The sequence below is a fragment of the Canis aureus genome, chromosome 15, assembly GCF_053574225.1.
Source record: "Canis aureus isolate CA01 chromosome 15, VMU_Caureus_v.1.0, whole genome shotgun sequence".
NCBI lineage: Eukaryota > Metazoa > Chordata > Mammalia > Carnivora > Canidae > Canis > Canis aureus.
The window spans coordinates 33324833-33338681 of record NC_135625.1 but is presented as its reverse complement, the minus strand read 5'-3'; the positions used below and the strand labels follow the sequence as shown (position 1 = coordinate 33338681).

General features: G+C 41.0%; 1 protein-coding gene across 4 annotated transcripts in view; it reads left to right on the top strand.

Moving 5' to 3' along the window:
- Window positions 1–204: 204 nt before the first annotated feature.
- The window catches only part of TEX15 (testis expressed 15, meiosis and synapsis associated), a 91891-nt gene continuing 78246 nt past the window's right edge, over window positions 205–13849 (top strand). For 2 of the 4 annotated variants that reach the window (XM_077849067.1, XM_077849065.1), the window contains exon 1: window positions 205–327. The gene's annotated coding sequence lies outside the window, so the exon portion shown is untranslated. Of the gene's footprint in view, window positions 328–1292; window positions 1440–13849 lie in introns of those variants that run through there. The other 2 variants (XM_077849068.1, XM_077849066.1) reach the window with 1 other exon arrangement.

The window sequence follows — 13849 nt, the reverse complement described above, 5'->3', positions numbered from 1 at the left end:
AATGTTTGTTGAGCGCCTACTGTGTGCAAGCTTACTGAGCACGCAGCCCACGGTAGGACACCCACTGGCCTATGAAGTCCCTTCCCTCGCAGCCGCTAGCACCCCCTCGGGCCCAGCCCCCAGCACCTCAGAGCTCCTCAGGCCCCACCGCGTGCTCTGCGCAGCCGCATAAGCGCCCCCTCCCCGCCCAGAAGCCTCCGCGTGCGCACGTGCGGGGCGAGCCCCGCTTTGTTCCTGAAGTTTCCGAGGAAGCAGGTGCGAGCAGCTGTGTTTCGCCGGGAAGACTTGGAGTCCGAGGAGCTGACTGGACCAACCAGGCTGCCGAAGGTGGGTGTGGGGCACGTGGCGGCAGGGCGGTGGAGACACAGGCGAGGTTCTCCGAGAATTACAGAGGGAAAGGCTATTATAACGAAGCTCGCGGACTTTTTTTAAAGATTTTTTTTTTTTTTAAGTAATCTCTACACCCAACGTGGGGCTTGAGCCTAGAACCCCGCGAGGGTCACAGGCCCCCCCACACTAAGCTCGCAAGGGCCTCAAAGTTCAAGATTCTTTACTTGAGCCCAGAGGAGGGCCCCCCCCTCCCCCCCGCCGTGGGCGCGGGCGCCCTGGTCCTGAAGGTGAAGTATCCGCTTCCCTCAGATGAGCCACTTCCCACGCTCGCGCCCCGTTTGCTCCGGTGCAGAGCGCCATTGAGGTCGCCCGACGCCTCTGTGGGCATGTGGGGAAGATGAGGCACGGGGTTGGAGGGGACCCTACAGCCTGGACGTGGCTGAGAACCCGGCTTCCGGGAGGCTCAGCTGCCGGAAGGTCGCAGGGAGCAGCGCGAATCCTGTGAGCCTCGGCGCGGAGCCTGGCGCCTCCAGCGTCCCTTCAGCCCGGGTTCCAGGCCGCGCGCGCCCTCCCCCCCGGCGGGGGCGGGGGCGGGGGCGGGCTCGCTGGGGGCGGGGCGGGGCCTCGCCGGGGCGCCGCCCCCTCGGGCCGCGACTCGGGCCCCACGCACTGCCCAGCGGCTCGCGAGCGCGGAGGCGAGGAACGCCGCCCGGGTGACTGCTGCTCTCGCGCCGCCGAGAGAGGCGAGGCGCTGAGCCGCCCGGGCCCCCCGGACCCCCCGCGCGAGCCCGCACTCAGAAGATGCCCGCCGGTGCCGGCCGCCCGCTGTCTCGCTGCAGCAGCCGGTGGACGTGGGGGCGCTCGGGTAGGCGAGGGCGGCTCGGGAGGCGGGCGTGCAGGTGAGCCCGAGGGGAGCCTCCTCCGACGCGCCCCGGGAGGCGGCCGCCGCGTGTCCGTGGCGCCTCGGCCGTTGTAAACAGGGCTGAGTGGAGGTTTTGCGAGACTGCTTCGCCTTCAGTTCTTGACGTCTTGGTTCACCTGTTTGAACGTACTGAAACTTTTCGGGTCCCACAGGGCTGTGGGTGTAGAGAAAGTCTCCTGACCGTCAGGTAGTTTAGTATGAGCCGCTACTGAAGCCCGTTCCTAACTCATCTCTTCTGAGGCAGTTTCCATCTTTTTTTTTTTTTTTTTCAAAAGTTTGTTTATTTATTCATGAGAGAGAGACAGAGAGAGGGCGGCAGAGACACAGGCAGAGGGAGAAGCAGGCTCCATGCAGGGAGCCCAATATGGGACTCGATCCCGGGACTCCCAGGATCATACCCCGGGCTGGAGGCGGCGCTAAACCGCTGAGCCACCCAGGGCTGCCCAGTTTCCATCATTTCCACTCTAGGGTCGGATATACTTGGAGTGCTCAGCTTGAGGTGCTCCGCCGCCCTGGTGGCGATGTGGGAGACACTGTTTAGTAATGAAGTTACAGAAAGTGAAAAGGTCCAGGGTTATTGGTAACCTCAAGGCTTTAAAAGAACACAGTTCTCCTCCAGTTTTAAAAACTGTGGGCTCCAAGTGCAATGTAAAGCACCCCAACACCGTAAGTGCACTGTTTGCCTTTTGGGTGACAGCAGAAATATGGGACTCTTTGGAAGTATACAGTGGAAGTGACAAGATTATATAATTCGTTTATTTAAGTTTTTGAATTTGCTTTTTGACAATTATGTGTTAACTCTGTGTAGAGAGAAGTGGTACAAGCTTTAAGAAAAGGGTCATTGAATTCGCATTTAGAAAATGGTTAATTTTGTTCATTAGAGAACCTAAAGAGGTTTTAGGCTTCATTCAAAATATTGTTCAGTGGAAAGGAGGGTACATTTTAATGTTAGAGGCCAAGGCACCTGGAGGAGTGAAATGATTATTTATAGGTATTTTCAATGTTCTGTCATTGCTCATTTTCTTAAAAGCTTCTAATTTAAACACACACACATCAAAACTGTCTTTATCTTATTGCCCAGATATTTTAAAATCTGAACTTAATCACAAAGATGTCAAAAGTTTGGAGACAATACCTAAATGTCTTGAATAGCCATGCACATATTCTTTTTTAAGATTTTATTGAGGCATTTGGGGCCCTTGACTGGCTCAGTTGGAAGACCATCTAACTCTTGATCTCAGGTCATGAATTTGAGCCCTGCTTGGGTGTAGAGATTACTTAAAACAAAAAAATTGTATGAAGAATTCATAGAACTAGGGTAAAATGGAATTAGCTTTAGAGGTTAATAGTTAACCAGTAGGGAAAATAGCATAAGTTTTATTTACATTTTCTGACATTTTAATTCTAGTGGCTAGTGATAATTTTAACATGTATTTCAGCCATATTTTATAGATTAATACATTAAAAGTGTTTTATTTTACAGTACATACATATGAAATTACCACTGTACACCTGAAACTAGTAAAATGTTATGTCACTTATATTTAAATTTTGTTAATGTTTTATACAACCAGTAAAATGTAATTATGCTACTTTTATTAATAACATATATCATGATGGTGCTTTACTCTATTGCAAGTGACTTGAGGATCACTTTTTCTCTCAGTACACCAACTACTATACTTGGGCATTTTTAAATTGTAAAGTTATTTTTTATTATACCAAAGGACAATATACTGTACTTGGATTGCAAAATTTTTTTTTAAGATTTTAGTTATTTATTTGAGAGAGAGAAAGGGAGAGAGTAGGAGAAGCAGACTCCCCACTAAGCAGAGAGCCCTACGCAGGGCTCAGTCCCAGGATGAGAGCTGAAGGCAGACACTCAACGGACTGAGCCACCCAGGCTCCCCCAAATTTTAAATTAGAGAAAACAATCACCCTTTTCATTATGCCTGAAGATTAATTTTAGAAAATTGGCAGTTATGTTTTTTGGTAAATGTGTTACTTTGGTCTGCTTCCTGTGTTCCTATTTTTTCTGTCATTTATTTCTAAATGCCTTTGCTTTCATGAAGGATTTAGGGGATTAGAAGTGCCTATAAGTTATTTTGTTAGATGTGATGGAATCTGATTAACTGCAAGCCTTAAACGTGTTGCATTATTGGGATTAGTTTTCCTTTAACAGTGCCTTTTTTTAAATCATATTTGTTACTTGTTTTTATTTATCAAAAAGGAACTTTTTGTTTAACAAATATTTCCAGAATACCAGTGTTTTGGGTTTTTTAAAAGATTTTATTATTTATTTATTTTTTTTTTTTAATTTTTATTTATTAATGATAGAGAGAGAGGCAGAGACACAGGCAGAGGGAGAAGCAGGCTCCATGCAACGAGAGCCCGATGTGGGATTCGATCCCGGGTCTCCAAGATCGCACCCTGGGCCAAAGGCAGGCGCTAACCTGCTGCGCCACCCAGGGATCCCCTATTTATTTTTTTTTTAAATATTTTTATTTATTCATTCATGGGAGAGAGAGAGAGGCAGAGACACAGGCAGAGAGAGAAGCAGGCTCCATGCAGGGAGCCCGACATGGGACTCGATCCTGGGTCTCCAGGATCACACCCTGAGCAAAGGCAGACGTTCAACCACCCAGGAGTCCCAAGAATACCAGTGTTTTATTCATTACTTTTTGTGTCTGTTTATAAGTGATAATCTAGACTGATTTGTTTTTACTTTGTCATACTTGCGGTTTTATGAAGTTAATCTAGGTGTATGGTTAGATTGTCAGAAATAACTTTTCAGTAATAGCTCTATTTTACAAAGTGAAGTAAGGTTTCATAGTAAACTGAGCAAATTTCAGAAAATTTTAAACTCCTATATAGAATAAATTTGATGATTGCTTTAATGAGCAATTTTGCCTATTAAGATAGTCCCTGAAGTCTGGTAGCAACTCTATATCTTTGGAATGTATAATCCACATAATGCACAGCCTTTGTAATTACTGGTCTTTGAAACTAATGATAGTTGCTCCTGAGAGTCTGTCTTTAATTACAACAGCTGAGTCTTTGGCAGAGCTGCAGCTACTGCTTTCACTAGTGTGACTGTGGATATATGTGAACAATTAAATCCTTATCAGAATGTAATCTTCATATTGGATTCCTTGGTGGTACTTATTAGACCCTAGATTTATTTTGATTTTTAAGTTTTTCAGACAAGTTTTTTAGCCTACTATAACTCAACTGGAGGATTTGAAGGACAATATTGCAATAGGGAAAACCACTGTTGTATCTAGTTTGTCAGGATACAATTCTGAAACCTGCACACACACCTCAAGGGGGGAGTACTTTCTGCCAATGAAGGTAAAACTTAATTTCTTTTTCCCTTTTATAAGCATAAGTTTGTTAGCACTGGTATGTTTATAGGTGGAACAGCAAAACTGCAAAGTGCATGTGTGAGAGAAAGAGGAAGAAAGAGAAGGGGAATGACTAAATGGCATTTTTTATATTAAATCAACAGGACCATTGTAATACTCTTGTCTAAAAGTTCTTAACTTGGGATACGTGGACTTCAGTGATTATTTGAAGCCCCTGATTGTTTGCAAAAAAAAATGTGTGGATTGTGTTGATTTTTGCTGAGGAAAACATACAGCTTTATCAGACTCGAGAAGGTGTGAGCCCCTCTCCCCCAAAACAAATTTAGCAGTAATAAGCTTGAGGTTGTTTTATAGGAACACGTTACCAATGTTATAAACCAAGATAGCTAGATACTAGCAAAACTAGGAGTCAGACTTAAGTTTTTGACTACTAATCCTTTGCTACTTTCCACAAAGGTCCACAGTTACTGAACCTTATAGTGACCTTTTTTTTTTCTTTTTCTTTTTTTTTTTTTTTTTTTTTGGTAGGCCCATGTTCTCTACTGTGTGGCTCATAAGTAAAGCTTTTAGAGAGACATTTCAAGTTATGGAAGAGTTTTAATGACAGGTCTTAACAGAAACTATGAGCAAAAAATGAATTATTATATGTAAAGGAAGACAGGAGCAAATACTTTCTGATATAGGTAGATGAAAGCTTTGCCATAATTTTGTGCCATTAATATAAAAGAACAAATCCAAAAAGGACAAAGCTTTTCTAAAATCAACAAATTCTCTGTTAGAATTACATATTATAATAGTGGTCAGGGAAGTCCATAAGCCCTTTGACCTTGGGCTTATACTTTTTTTAAGTTTCTATCCAAATTCAAATTCCAATTAGCTGACACAGTGCAACACCAGATTCAGGTGAACAACATAGTGATTCAACACCTTCACACAATACCCGGTGCCCATCATAGCAATCCCTATCACCCACTCCCTCCCACCATCAGTTTCTTTTCCACAGCCAAGAATCTGCCTCTTGATCTGCCACCCTCTTCCATTGAACCCCTTGTTCTGTCTCCTAATTTCTGTATGTGAGTGAAACCACAAAGCATCGTCCTTCTCCAGATGACCCACCCTACCCAGCACACTTTCTAGGTTTATATATCCTTCATTTTCTGTAGCATATATTGTATACAATGACATATTTAGACAAAGAATATGAAGCAACTTCAGGAAATAGCAGAAGGACAAATTTTAAAGAAAAGTTCTGGAGCACCTGGGTGGCTCAGTGGTTGAGCATCTGCCTTTGGCTCAGGCTGTGATCCTAGGGTCCTGGGATCGGGTCCCACATCAGGCTCTCCACAGAGAGCCTGCTTCTCTCTCTGCCTCTCTCTCTGTGACTCTCATGAATAAATAAAGAAAATCTTTAAAAAAAAAAAAAAAAAGTTCCTCAAATCCATCTTTCTCTTTCAAAAACCCAATGGTTTTGTATATGCAGGTGTCTTTCAAGCCCATTTCAATCTAGCATTGTAGTTTTTCAAGTTTATTATGTGCCTGCCCATCTGAGGTATTTAGCCCATACAAATACATACACTTCATATGTTTTGCTCTCTTAAAGCTAAAAAAGAATAGGGCTTCACACGTCAATAAAATGGCTGTTGGGAAAAATGGATGAATATTAGATGATTAACATTAAACTATAAGAATTTAAAAATTACATCTCTTTATGTAATTAAACATGTGCTAATAATAGCCAACACTCAATAGCACTTTGTTCTATAAGTTAGTGTTGAATGTACTGCACATAATTAATCATACAGCAAAAGAATATTGAACTGAATTAACAACTTGAGTAGGTATTTGTTAATTTTTTATTTTTAATGTATAAAGAACTGAAGCACAGAGAGATTAGGTAACTGGTCCAAAGTTGCACAGTTATTAATAAGGGGCAGAGCAGGATTTGGAACTAGGTGATCTGGCTTTACCAAACTGCCACCAAAAATATATTTCTCTGATTTATGGCACAAATGAGTCAAATAATTTTCTTTTAAAAATAATTTATCTGAACTACTTATGTTAAATTTTTTTTTCATAAAGATTTTATTTGAGAGAGAAAAGATAAAGCAGAGGGAGGGGCATAGGGAGAGGAAAAAGCAGACTCCCCGCTGAGCAGGGAGTCCAATTCAGGTCTCCATCCCAGGACCCTGAGATCATGACCTGAGCAAAAGGCAGGCACTTAACTGACTGAGCCACCCAGGCACCCCCTTACGCTCAATTTTTTTAACAAAAGTTATTTGCGGGACGCCTGGTGGCTCAGTGGTTAAGCGTCTGCCTTCAGTCCAGGGCGTGATCCTGGGGTCTGGGAATTGAGTCCCGCATCGGGCTCACTGTATGGACCCTGCTTCTCTCTCTGCCTGTGTTTGCCTCTTTCTCTCTGTGTCTCTCATGAATAAATAAAATTAAAGCAAAAAAAGAAAGATTAATCGCTGCAAATTTTCTGAGCCTGAAAAAAAGCTAATGGCAAATTGTTCTGTTTTGTTCACCTTGTATTTATGGACTATCTAAAAGCAGGACTTACATTTTTAGCCTAATGGAAGACTAGCATGAGAAATGCCAAGAAAAATTATCTAAGTTCATTTCTCTGCCTAGGATGCTATAACCCATGTTCTAGTTAGTTTGGTTGTGGAGACTCGATAATACTCAAGTTTTGCCTACACTTTTCTTTGAAGTCTACAGTCTGTCTACTTGGTATAACCCCCACCAGGTTTATTTCAGTATCCTTAAGAAAGGGAGAGAGAGAAAACGAGAGAGGAAAGGGGGTGGCGGTGGAGGGAGAGAGAGATTCTTAAGCAGGTTCCATATCCAGTGAGGAGCCCAAAGGCAGAGCTTGATGTAGGCCTTAATCTTAGGACCCTGAGATGATGACCTGAACAGAATTCAAGAGTTGGATGCTTAACCCACTGAACCACCCAGGTGCTCCTTAGACATTGCATTATTAAAATGCTTCTACAGAACTTTTGAGAAACCTGCTTGTTGCTACAGTCAGGTAGAATCTTAAAATGAATATAATGTTAGAAATAGACAAATTATATTAAAGTCCATTCTTGATAGGAGTATTAGTAAGGATGCATATTATTATTGCTAGTTGTTCTCTTGTCATGTTTAACTTAAATATAGGAAAAGATTTTTATTATTTTTAAAGATTTTATTTATTTATTCACAAGAGACATAGAGACAGAGAGAGGCAGAGACACAGGCAGAGGGAGAAGCAGGCTCCATGCAGGGAGCCCGATGTGGGACTCGATTCCGGGTCTCCAGGATCACGCCCCAGGCTGCAGGTGGCGCTAAACCGCTGCGCCACTGGGGCTGCCCTAAATAGTATCTTAAAAAAAAAATTTCTTTTACCTCTGGCTCCAGCCATGCATTTCTTGTAGGTTCAGCAGATTGGAATTGGTAACTAATGATTGGTGGCTACATTTTCCATACAATATGTGTAGAAAGGAAGCTGCTATTGAATTTTTTGAACCAACATAGATAACTTAATATTTTAAGATGAAAAGAACACCTTGAATAACAAGAATGATTCAGGGCACCATTCATTGACATTAAAGGGGCAATCTGAGGAATACTATTGGTTTTTAATTAGAAAACCATCCAGGGCAAGAGGAAAAATTGATTTAGTGTTGGTCAGACCTAGTTAGAAATTTATCAAATAGTGCTTCATATATTACCTGTATACATTAATAAGAATGAATTTTGTGGGTTTTTAAATAAGACCAATTTTAGAGATGACTTTGTTGTTGGAGAAAACTGATAAATTTTCTACAAGGATTAAATAAGAAGCTCTTTATTATTCTTTCTCTTCCAAGAGTTTCATGTGTTTAATTCCCTTGAAAATTATGTGTCATTATCTTTAATCATCTGATTAGTTCTTTGTATTTCCCTAACGTCTTTTTAAAAATCTCATAATGGCAATAGATTAGTTACTAATCTTATTCCTGTGCCTTTACAACAATTCCCTAACTCCTTTTGTATGTGATTTTCTTCTGCTACACAGAGAATGCGCTCAGTTTGGAGTTCAATTGATTGATCTATTCATCTTTCACAGCCTGGTAGCACCATATTTTACACCCTTCTGTCAATACATCTGATTTTCAGGCAATCATTTCTCTGTTTATATCTGCATAGGGAGGAAAGAAGTGGCTTTAGGCTGGCAAGGTGGTAACTTTCTTGCTATTTCATCTGCTTTTCACTAGTTTTCAGTATATTAATTTAGAGGAAGGCATTCTTTGTATTTAATAATTGGGCTCACTAAGTAGTAACAATCTCTCATTATGTTCGTCTATAGATTGATACATAGGAGAGGGATAGGTAATCCCAGATTTTTTTCCGTGTTGTGCAATAGCAAATTATCCTTTGCTAGTTTACTTCTTGGTGGAGTAGTTCTGTTTTGCTTAAGCCAGTCAGAACTTGGGCATTTGAGAAGGTTGAAGGAAGAACTAGGAGTAGAGGATTGAGTTAATAAAGCGTTGAGCTGTTTTCTCACCTTTTCTGTGGCTGGGATGACCCTGGCCCCTTTGTGGAACCTGATCTATTTTTACCAACGCTCCTAGACTCCAAAGGGAAAGAAGCCAGGGGAGTCCTAACCCTTGGGGGCCCCTTAACTTTAATTATTCCCCTGATGAAAAGCAGCTGGACTAGAAGTACTCTTTCCCATAGCCTAGACTCTTGGGATAGTCTTTAAAGCATATAAATTACTTTTAACTTTACTCTCATTTGACCATGTATAATTAAATAGATACGGGATCCTCCTTGGGCCTGAAGGGACAGACTTCCCCAAATTTTTAGAGAAATTCATTTATATAGTATAGGACAATTAAAACAAAATTTAGACGTTCTGAATCACAACAAAATCATGGAAATGTTGGAGTACTAGCTTTTGCTTCTAGTTTAGGAAAACTTTCATATTGGAAGTTGGTTGAGGCAACATAGACACCTGAAGATAGGTTGTGATAAAATAGTTAAATCACATAGTTTAAAAAATAATCCATCCCCCCTTCCCTATTCTCTCTGCCATCATGACAAGAGACTCTCAGCAGTAAATATACATGAAAAGGTCTTGAGAAATGAACTGGTAATTCTTAGACATTTCTTTCCTGGAGTGCCCAAACTTTATGATGCCTGATCATCTAGATTGGTGGTTATCAAAGTGTGGTCCCTGGCCATCAGCATTACCTGGGAATTTATTAGAAAAAAAAAATCTTGGGCCTCAGCTCAGACAGACTGAATTAGAAACTCTGGAGGTGGTACCCACTAATCTATGTTTAATGAGCCCTCCAGGTGATTCTGATAGATGTTAACATTTGAGACCCACTAGCCTTAGATATCATGGATGGACCATGTTTTTTTTTTTTTTTGCTTTGCTAGTCCATTGCTTCAGTGTAAATACAATTATTACTTATCACTTATTTGGTATTGCCAGGAATAGGCAATTATGTTATTAATTATATTGTGTTAATTATTTTGAATGGTATCCAAATTAAAATTGTTGGTAGCTTCCGGAGTTCTCTTTCTTGTCTTTCCTCCTTGCTGAGTACCCTGGAACAAGGTAGCTGTTCGGTGATTACTTTGTTAGATGAATGGTTTGCCTGCTTCCCTTCCCACCCTACAAGAGGCATTCTTTTTTTCATTTCTTTTAGATTATTCCTTTGCAGGAGCAACATTAAAAATGAGGTTTCCAGTTAAGAACATTTCTTTCTCCTAATAGTGACACTAGTTGAAAAGATTGCTAATAACTAAAAAGGAAAAAGGAAAAAAGAAACAGTTCTTATGTAGCTGATAGAATGCTTTCCTCGGAATTATCTACCAGTAGATCTCAAACCTAGCTTACATCAGAATCACCTGGAGAACCTGTCAGATCACAGTTTGCTGGGCCTAATTCCTAGAGTTTTGGATTCAGTAAATCTAGGATTGGGCCGGAAGATTTGCATAGCCAGTAAGTTCCCAGGTGATAATGGATGCTGCTGGTCTAGGGACCACAGTTTGAGAACCACTGCCCTTGACTCACTGAGACCAAAAATAATAGGTAATTTCCTGAATATGAATGTTCCTGGTGCTTGTGTAGCCAGTGATCTATAATTGGAAAGTATAATATAATTGGATAACAAACTTACTGAATACTACTTTTTAGAGGTTTCTGGAAAATCTTTTTTAACACAAGACTTTTTCAAGCCTCTTTAAAAAGCAATTCAGGGATCCCTGGGTGGCGCAGTGGTTTAGCGCCTGCCTTTGGCCCAGGGAGCGATCCTGGAGACCCGGGATCGAATCCCACATCGGGCTCCCGGTGCATGGAGCCTGCTTCTCCCTCTGCCTGTGTCTCTGCTTCTCTCTCTCTCTCTCTCTCCGTGTGCCTATCATAAATAAATAAAAAATTTTAAAAAAATAAAAATAAAAAATAAAAAGCAATTCAAGGGATGCCTGGGTGGCTCAGCAATTTAGCGCCTGCCTTTGGCCAGGGCATGATCCTGGAGTCCTGGGATCGAGTCCCACATTGGGCTCCTTGCATGGAGCCTGCTTCTCCCTCTGCCTATGTCTCTGCCTCTCTCTGTGTGTTTCTCATGAATAAATAAATAAAATATTCAAAAAAAAAAAAGCAATTCAAGGGATGCCTGGGTTGCTCAGTGGTTAGCGTCTGCCTTCAGCTTAGGGCATGATCCCAGGGCCCTGGGATGGAGTCCCGCATCCAGTTCCCCACAGGGAGCCTGCTTCTCCCTCTGCCTATGTCTCTGCCTCTCTCTCTGTGTCTCTCATGAATGGATAAATAAAATCTTTAAAATTTTTTTTAAATGATTCAAAACTCAGCCACCTAAATAATTGAATTTGAAAGGGATAGATTCTTCCTAAAGCGTGCCACACAGATCATTTCTCTGCTTCTCTTTCACCTCAAGTTTTTTGAGTTTAGCTAAGCTACTCCACAGTATTGCTGCCTCAGCAATCATTTTGTTTGGCCAGGCAGCCTTTGGTGACCTTAAACTGACACTAGCCCCCTCATGCAAATGCGCACAGACTCAAAAGCACATGAAAGTTTATGAAATGACTTCCCCAACAGCCCTTCTGATCAGCAGTCTCCTGCCTCCCATTGCCTTTCCCTTAAGCGCATTTAATAAGACCCCTGTGTAGCTTAGCAAAACCCTGCTCTTTTGGTTTATACTGACCAATGCAGCTTAGCCTAGGAACACCAACATGCTTCACCCACAGACCCTAATAAAGGTGTGTGCCCAGGTCCTGCCTCTCTGTTTGCACTCTGCCTTGGTCTCCCCATGCGGCATGTCAGGGACTTCTTCCAGGACCTCTAAAAAATTCCTCTTGTGGTCTGTTGTTGAACCTTAACTCATCATTCTGGCATCCTGTGCTCCACTTCATAAATGTTAATTTGACAAATTCATAACAAGCTTACCTAATTTTCCAATATTATTGGAAAACTACAAGTGCCTAAAGAACAGGAAAGTTGACATTTCTTGTGGATTTTTTTCTCACAACTAAAGTTTTGTAGGCTTGACTGCTTGTCACTTGAGTTCTTACATTGTTAGCATCTCCTAAAACAGTTTAAAATGAGGTAAAAATGAGGTTCCCCCCAACTCTTTTATAAGCCTTTTTTTCTTGCTAAATGAGTGGTTCTAAAGAAGGAAATTTGAAATCTATCTGTGAATATAGAATTTTCATATTTGATAGAAACTTTATTTTTTATTTATTTATTTATTTATTTTTTTTGATAGAGAGAGAGAAAGAGAGAGAGAGAGAGGGGCAGAGACACAGGCAGAGGGAGAAGCAGGCTCCATGCACCGGGAGCCCGACATGGGATTCAATCCCGGGTCTCCAGGATCGCGCCCTGGGCCAAAGGCAGGCGCTAAACCGCTGCGCCACCCCGGGATCCCTAATAGAAACTTTAGTTGAATATTTTCAACCATACCAATATGAACACATATCTCCCTCTGCAGATTTAATTCAGAGGTTACTGTACTGGATACGTTCTAGTAGAGAAAAGTCTTAGAAGACAGTTTGTTGTTGTTTTTTTCCCTTAATAAAATATCTCTCATCAACTTACGGAAAGGCTAACCAAATCAGTACCTTCTTTGTTAAATCTGTAGTTGGTGTTGCTCTGTAATTTCAGTGTCCCCATAGCCAATATTTCTCCCTATTTTCAGGGGTTTGCCTGTTTTGCTATTTTAGAAAGTCTGGAACAGTTCTGTGCAGGTGTTCTTGTGTTACTATCCTTTCCTGAGCAACTTTTATTAACAAATTAGGAGTATTGGTAACTTCTACATCTTCATACATACTTGTTTTGTACACACTCCAGTTGTGGTAATTTATGTTTGCTTCAGATTATTATTAATGTACTGACTTAAAAAAAGTGTCCTTAGGTTACTACAATTATAGTAGACATGGAAATCAATTTCCAAATGTATATATTATCCATATAATTTTATTAAATATTTCATACCTTTATTGATATGTGAATGCCAGCTCTCATCATGGAAATTTATGAATGACAGACCATCGCTATTAAATTCTCAGAATTTTTAGTTTCCAAATTATTTGGTATTTTATTTTTATATGTCAGTCTCTTGTCCTTATTACCTTGGTTATATTTACTCCTTACAGTTTCTTTATGTCCTCTACTTTTATTTCTCTGGATCTCTTTGGCAGTGACACTTCATTAAAATACTTAACTAAAACATAGGCAAAATAATCAGTAAAGAGTAACATATTCTTTTGTTTTTATACAGTTTTAAAATGAGTAGTAGTGATCTTTTCAAAAGTAAATCTACAGTGTCTATTTTAAATACCTTTTTCAGGGCATTTGGGTGGCTCTGTTGGTTAAGTGTCTGCCTTTTGTCAGGTCATGACCTTGGGGTCCTGGGATTGAGCCCGAGTTGGACTGCTGCTCAGTGGAAGTCTGCTTCTCCTTCTCCCTTTGCCCCTCTTCCCCACTTGTGCTCGCTCTTTCTCTCTCTCAAATAAGTGAAATCTTTAAAAAAATAATATCTTTTTTATTTGTTTGAATGCTTAACTTGGAGAAAAGAAGAACTCTAGAATTTGGAGTCCAAAGTTTTGCTGGATGTTTCACTAATAAAAAGATACTTTTAAAAAATTTTCTTTTTAAGGTTTTATTTATTTGACAGAGAGAGCACAAGCAAGGGGAGTAGTAGCAGGCAGAGGGAGAGGGAGACTCCCTGCTGAGTAGGGAGCC